The following is an 8,147-nucleotide window of genomic DNA, read 5'->3' on the forward strand; positions in this document are numbered from 1 at the left end:
AACAATTTCTTTTAATAATTAACTAATTTAAGCAGAAAATTAAGTATATAAGATTTCCATCTTTTACTATCTTTCCCTAACAATTCACAATATATTTCAAATAATTTAATTAAATATAGGATACAATTTACACACATAATTCATGCTTTGAGTTCTAAACTACCTGGGCTTTAGCATAGATAGTAGCTACGTACGGACTCTCGTCACCTCGTGCGTACGTAGCCCCCACAATTAGCAACAATTATTAGTTTAATCACCTATGAGGTAATTTTTCCCTCACAAGATTAGACAAGAGGCTTACCTTGTCTCAAAGTCCGCTTTCCAGGCAAAATGTCGCGTAAAAACTTCAATTCGATGCCGAAAAATACGAAACTATCCAAAAGTTATATAAAATAATTAATACATGTTCAAAAATTCAAAATTCATCTATTAAATAAATTACCCTATCCAAATAGGTAAAATTCTTAAAATTTACCCTAGGCCCACGTGCCCGAATTCCGGAAATTTTTGGATGAAAACGTTACCCATAATCTCAAGAATTCAAATATATAATTTCTATCCAATTCCATAACCATTTTCGTGGCTAAAATCTCATTTTTATACAAATCTAGGTTTTTCATTTAAACCCTTAATTTCTAAGATTTACCGGTTATAATCTACCCATAATCTATGTATTTAACTCAAAGTATGTAGAATTAACTTACCTTCAAGTTGCTAGTTGAACTCCCCTCTCAAAAGCTCTGAAATCGCCCGAAAATGGAGGGAAAATGGGCTCAAAATGTCTGAGCCCTGATTTTTAACCATTCTGTCAAGCAGTGGTTTCACACCTGCGGAAGGTGTACCGCACCTGCGGAAGGTGTACCACACCTGTGGCTTCCGCACCTGCGGAAAAGCCTCGCAGGTGCGAGTTTTCCCTCGCCTGCCAAGCCTCGCATATGCGCACATTTCTCGCACCTGCGCATTCGTAGGTGCGCCCAAAATTCCGCACCTGCGATGGCAGGCCTCCCCTTCCCCTTCCGCTTATGCGATTGAAGCTCGCATCTGCGAGGGTCGCACCTGCGGCTATACAAGCGCAAGTGCGAATGTACCAGAAGCAAAAAGCTTCAACATTTTTCTCCCAAGTTCGAAGTTGGTCTGAGCCTCGCCCGGTTAACACTCGGGGCCCCCGATCCTCGCCCGAACATACCTTAAAGTGCATTCGCTCGAACTCTTGAAACGTGTAAAACAACATCAAATCTAAGAATCATACCCCAAACCAAATTGATTCAACTTAGAAATTTCAAATTCTTCAAACTTACTCCGAACGCGCCGAAATATACTTATACTACTCAGAATGACACCAAATTTTGCGTGCAAGTCTTAAATCACTATACGGAGCTATTCCCAAACTCAAAATTTCAAACAGACCTCGATTACTCCAAAACCTATTCCAAACCAAATTTAAAGAACTTTAAACCTTCAAATAGTTGATTTTTACTATTAAGCGCTAAAACGCTCCCGGGTTATCCAAAACCCGATTCGAACATACGCCCAAGTCCGAAATCATCATACGAACCTATTGGAACCGTTAAATCCCAATTTCGGGGTCGTTTTCTCAAAATGTTGACCGAAGTCAAACTTGGCCTTTTAAAGCCAAACTAAGGAACCAATTGTTCCGATTTCAGCCCGATTACTTCCAAATTCTGAACCAACCATCCCCGCAAGTCATAAATTATTAAAAGCACATTCAGAAAATTGTATTTAGTTGAACGGGGTTCTAAAAGTCAAAATGAACGGTTGGGTCATTACATTCTCCACCTCTTAAACAAACGTTCGTCCTCGAACAGGTTTAGAATTGTACCTGAAGTGCTGAATAAGTGTGGATATCTGCTCCGCATATTTTCCTCGGCCTCTCAAGTCACTTCCTCGACTGGTTGGCCCTTCCATTGGACTTTTACTGCAGAAATTCTCTTGGACCTCAACTGGCGATCCTGTTTATCAACAATGGCAACTAGTTCTTCTTCATAGCCCAAACTATTATCTAGTTAAACTGTGCTGAAGTCTAACATATGTGATAGGTCGGCACGATACTTCCGGAGCATAGATACATGGAAAATCGGATGAACTCCCGATAGACTGGGAGGCAATGCAAGCTCATAAGCAACCTATCCAACTCGTCTCAACACCTCAAATGGGCCTATAAACCTTGAGCTCAACTTGCCCTTCTTCCCAAATCTCATGATTCCCTTCATCGGCGAAACCTTCAAGAGAACTTTTTAACCCATCATAAATGATAAATCACGCGTTTTCTGATTTGCGTAACTCTTCTGTCTGTACTGCGCTGTACGAAGTCGCTCCTGAATCAACTTTATCTTTTCTAAGGCATCCTTCACCAAATCAGTACCATATAACTTAGCCTCACCGGGCTCAAACCATCCGATGGGTGAACGACATTGCCGACCATATAAAGCCTCAAATGGAGCCATCTCGATGTTGGATTGGTAACTGTTATTATAAGAAAACTCGGACAAAGGCAAGAAACGATCCCACTAACCGCCAAAGTTAATCACACATCCCCTGAGCATATCCTCCAAAATCTGAATTGTCCGCTCTGACTGCCCGTCGGTTTGTGGATGAAAGGCTGTGCTGAGCTCTACACGGGTGTTAACACCCGCATTTTCGTATGTTAAAGTTTCGTCGTAATTTAATCGACGTAAAGTTCGGGAATGAGATTATTTTGAGATTATGAGCATTATGCTATTTCAACGAGTGATCAGTAAATTCGTGAAGGTGAGAGGTAAGAAAATCGAAGAAAAGGGATTTCGTCAAAGTTTGACATTTTTGGATAAAATACGACTCGATCTAAAATACCCGGTATTTATGGACTAGTACCATACAAGGTACCACATGACCATGATGGTAAGGTGTATAAAGTGTGTTAAAAGTGAGTAGTGTTTTAAGTAATTTGAGATAATTCTTAATTATGCGGGTAATTGGTTAATTACCGAAAAATAGGACATTACCTAATTACTTAATAAGTGGATAAAGGTTAACATTTCCCACCCCACCCCCATGTGGTAGCAAGCCCCTTATTAAGCAAATGACTTTTAGTCATTTATTAGGTGGCATCCTAATACATTTATTACAAGACACCTCAAACTTTAAGACTTTCAAAACAAACCATACTACAATCAGATGCAAAACTCATTCCTAATATTTTCAATACCAAGACATTACAATCAGAAGAGAGAAACGTTAGCAATTCTTCTTGCAACCAAATGATTCCAACAAGATTTAGCAACATAAAAGTTTGCGTTTCTAAAGGTGTACGGTGCAACCTTTTCCAAGAATATCATACGGATTTTTTCCCCTACTCCAGGTATGTTAAGGCTAAGACCTTCCTTCATTTTGGCATGATCTCGTAATTACATGTATTTGATAACGAGGCATAAAGAGAAGTTCATACTCCTGAATTTATATACATTATCCTAGTATCATAAATTACAGTATTCTCCTTATCGGAATTTCATATTTAATTGAGTATTGTCTTCTTCCAATCAAGAGAGCAGAGAGCCTATATATACAGTATTTTCATTGCCATCGAGCTATAATCGATGGGCAGGCCCCTATTGGGCAACCTCTGATCAGATGGTAAGTTATATACCGAGCCTACTGTGGTCGGACGCCTATGAGCGAGCCCAGCATGGCAGAGACACAGAGCCTAGTATGGCCGAGCCCAAGAGGGATTATGCAGAATATATATATATATATATATATATATATATATATATATATATATATATATATATATATATATATATATATATATCAGCAGGTGAGCATATCTTCAGATTTTTTTGACTCCCAGTTGCTTTCAGTTATTATATTATCAGTTCAGTTTCAGCTTTCAGTATATTGCCTTACATACTCGGTACTTTATTTCGTACTGACGTCCCTTTCTGGGGGCACTGCATTTCATGCGTGCAGGTTCAGACAGACAGACGGGTAGACCTCCTCAGTAGGTGTTGCCCGAGTTCAGCTTTATCGGTAAGCTCCCCGTCCTTCGGAGTTGCCAGGTCTATAAGTTTTGTATACATCTTGTGTATGTATGTAGATAGGTTATAGGTAGGTCGGGGCCCTGTTCCGATCACAGTACATCCATCAGTTGAGGCTTGTAGACATATCCTGTCAGTTAGTAAAGTATGTTGGGCTTGTAGGCCTTGTACGTATATTTTGTTGGCTTGTCAGCTATAATGGTTATGACGGCCTTGCCGGCCCAGCTTTATGTTGACATTTAGTCAGTGTTAGTCTCTATTCAGTTTTATATTTTGCTTCGCAAATTGTCTTGCAATGTGGCCCCTGGCCAAAGTATGACATTATATGTCCAGAATTCCTGAGTCACAAGTTGGTACGCAAGGATAGATGAGGCACCGGGTGCCGGTCTCGCCCCTAGGCTCGGGGCGTGACAACGGGTCCCCAATTCACTCTGTACTGCTTTCCAGAAATGTGAAGTAAACTAAGGGCCTCTATCTGCTATGATAGAAATTGGCACACCGTGCAACTGAACTATCTCCTGAATATAAATCTGGGCCAACCTCTCTGAAGTATACGTAGTCACAGCCGGAATGAAGTGTGCCGACTTGGTCAACCTATCAACAATGACCCAAACTGCATAAAACTTCCGCAAGGTCCGCGGCAATCCAACTACAGAGTCCATAGTGAATGTGTTCCCATTTCCACTCCAGTATAATCATCTGCTGAAGTAGGTCACCTGGCCTCTGGTGCTCATATTTAACTTGCTGACAATTTAGATACCTAGCTACATGCTCAACGATGTCCTTTTTTATTCGTCGCCACCAATAATGCTGCCTCAGGCCATAATACATCTTCGTAGCACCTGGATGAATAGAATACCGAGAACTGTGTGCTTCCTCTAGGATCATTTTGCTCAGTCCATCCACATTAGGAACACATAGACGATGCCGGAGTCGCAGAACATCATCCGCTCCAATAGTAACTTCCTTGGCACCACCCTGTAGTACCGTTTCTCGAAGAACCATTAAGTGTGGATCATCGTACTGGAGAGCCTTGATCTGCTCAAATAGTGAATACTGAGCAACAACACATGCAAGAACTCGACTGGGCTCTGAAATATCCAATCTTACAAGTTTGTTAGCCAAGGACTAAATATCTAAAGCTAATGGCCTGTCCTCTGCTGAAATGAAAGCCAAACTACCCATACTCTTCGCCTTTCTACTCAAGGCGTCTGCAACCACTTTTGCTTTGCTCGGATAATACATGATAGTAATATCATAATCGTTTAGTAACTCAAGCCATCTGCGCTGCCTCAAATTTAGATCCCTCTGCTTGAACAAATGCTGCAAACTGCGATGATCAGTGTAAACCTCACAAGACACCCCATAAAGAAAATGCCTCCAAATCTTAAGAGCGTGAACAATCGCAGCTAACTCCAAATCATGTACCGGATAATTCTTCTCGTGGGGCTTCAGCTGACGTGAAGCATATGCAATAACTCGCCCTTACTGCATCAATACACAACCCAAGCCAACGCGTGAAGCGTCACAATACACTGTATACATCCTCGAACCGGAAGGCAACACTAATACTGGTGCTGTAGTCAATGTTGTCTTGAGCTTCTGAACGCTCACCTCACAATCATCGGACCATCGGAACGGAGCACCTTTCTGGGTTAATTTGGTCAAAGGTGCTGCAATAGATGAAAATCCCTCCACGAACCGACGATAATAACCTGTTAATCCCAGAAAACTCCTGATCTCAATCGCCGAAGTAGGACGATGCCAATTCTGAACTGCCTCAATCTTTTTGGGATCAACTTTAATTCCCTCGCCCGATACAATATGCCCTAAAAATGCTACAAACTCTAGTCAAAACTCACATTTAGAGAACTTAGCATATACCTTTTGTTTCCGCAGCGTCTGAAGCATCACTCTCATATGCTGCTCGTGCTCCTCCTTACTGCGTGAGTAGATCAAGATGTTATCAATGAAGACAACAACAAACGAATCAATATATGGCCTGAATACCCTGTTCATCAAATCCATAAATGCTGCCGGGGCTTTAGTCAAATCGAAGGACATGTCACGATCCAATTTTTCCTCCGTTGGGTATCGTGATGGCACCTAGTCTTAGGGACTAGGTAAGCCTAACATTTACTAAGTAACAACAATAACAAAGGAAATCTAACAGTCTCGATATAGAAATATTTACAAAATTTACAATTTCCCAAAACCGGTAGTACAAGTCATAAGCTCTATAGAGTTTACTACAACTTCTAAATACAACTGTTCGGAAGTAAGTAAAAACAATGTAAATACAAAATAGGAAGGTGACTCTGAAACCTGCGAACGCATCGGCAAGTTTACCTTGAGTCTCCTCAGTAAGGATCCGTACAACTACTAACGATCGATACCTGGATCTGCACAAAATGTGCAGAAGTATAGTATGAGCACACCACAATGGTGCCCAGTAAGTATCAAGACTAACCTCGGTGAAGTAGTGACGAGGACTAGTCAAGATACCCACTGGTCTAATAAACTGAACAAGCATAAGTATAGGGATGAAAGAACATGACATCTATCTAAGGACCCCGCGATATGGCTAACGACATAGCAACTACAATAAGGAAGGAAAAACAACAAGTAACAACGGAACACCAGAATAAGACACAGGAGAATGAACAGAAACACAACCCAAATCCAAAAATCACAATACAGTAAAGGCAAATAGTAACTCAACAACTGCAATAGTTTTCACATCAGGTATCAGCCAACAAACCCCAATAAATTAGTCAAATCCTTCAAGTGTAAACTTTCACCCGTAAGTTTTTTTTAAATTGAGGTCTTTAGAATATAATCCTTTCCAATAAGAAATTATTTATGAAATATACTTCCTTCAAATAAATATCTTTCAAACATAGTTCTTTCAAGATAAAAACCTTTCAAATATAAACTTTTCAAATAATTGACAACGACAAACGAATCAATATATGGCCTGAATACCCTGTTCATCAAATCCATAAACGCTGCCGGGGCTTTAGTCAAACCGAAGGACATGTCACGACCCAATTTTTCCTCCGTTGGGTATCGTGATGGCACCTAGTCTTAGGGACTAGGTAAGCCTAATATTTACTAAGTAACAACAATAACAAAGGAAATCTAACAGTCTCGATATAGAAATATTTACAAAATTTATAATTTCCCAAAACCGGTAGTACAAGTCATAAGCTCTACAGAGTTTACTACAACTTCTAAATACAACTGTTCGGAAGTAAGTAAAAACAATGTAAATACAAAATAGGAAGGTGACTCCGAAACCTGCGAACGCAGCAACAAGTTTACCTTGAGTCTCCTCAGCAAGGATCCGTACAACTACTAACGATCGATACCCGGATCTGCACAAAATATGCAGAAGTGTAGTATGAGCACACCACAACGGTGCCCAGTAAGTATCAAGACTAACCTCGGTGAAGTAGTGACGAGGACTAGTCAAGACACCCACTGGTCTAATAAACTGAACAAGCATAAGTATAGGGATGAAAGAACATGACATCTATCTAAGGACCCCGCGATATGGCTAACGACATAGCAACTACAATAAGAAAGGGAAAACAGCAAGTAACAACAGAACACCAGAATAAGACACAGGAGAATGAACAGAAACACAACCCAAATCCGAAAATCATAATACAGTAAAGGCAAATAGTAACTCAGCAACTGCAATAGTTTTCACATCAGGTATCAGCCAACAAACCCCAATAAATTAGTCAAATCCTTCAAGTGTAAACTTTCACCGTAAGTTTTTTTTAAATTGAGGTCTTTAGAATATAATCCTTTTCAACAAGAAATTATTTATGAAATATACTTCCTTCAAATAAATATCTTTCAAACATAGTTCTTTCAAGATAAAAACCTTTCAAATATAAACTTTTCAAATAATTGACAACGACAAACGAATCAATATATGGCCTGAATACCCTGTTCATCAAATCCATAAACGCTGCCGGGGCTTTAGTCAAACCGAAGGACATGTCACGACCCAATTTTCCCTCCGTTGGGTATCGTGATGGCACCTAGTCTTAGGGACTAGGTAAGCCTAACATTTACTAAGTAACAACAATAACAAAGGAA

This window comes from Nicotiana tabacum, chromosome 22, assembly GCF_000715075.1.
Source record: "Nicotiana tabacum cultivar K326 chromosome 22, ASM71507v2, whole genome shotgun sequence".
Lineage (NCBI taxonomy): Eukaryota > Viridiplantae > Streptophyta > Magnoliopsida > Solanales > Solanaceae > Nicotiana > Nicotiana tabacum.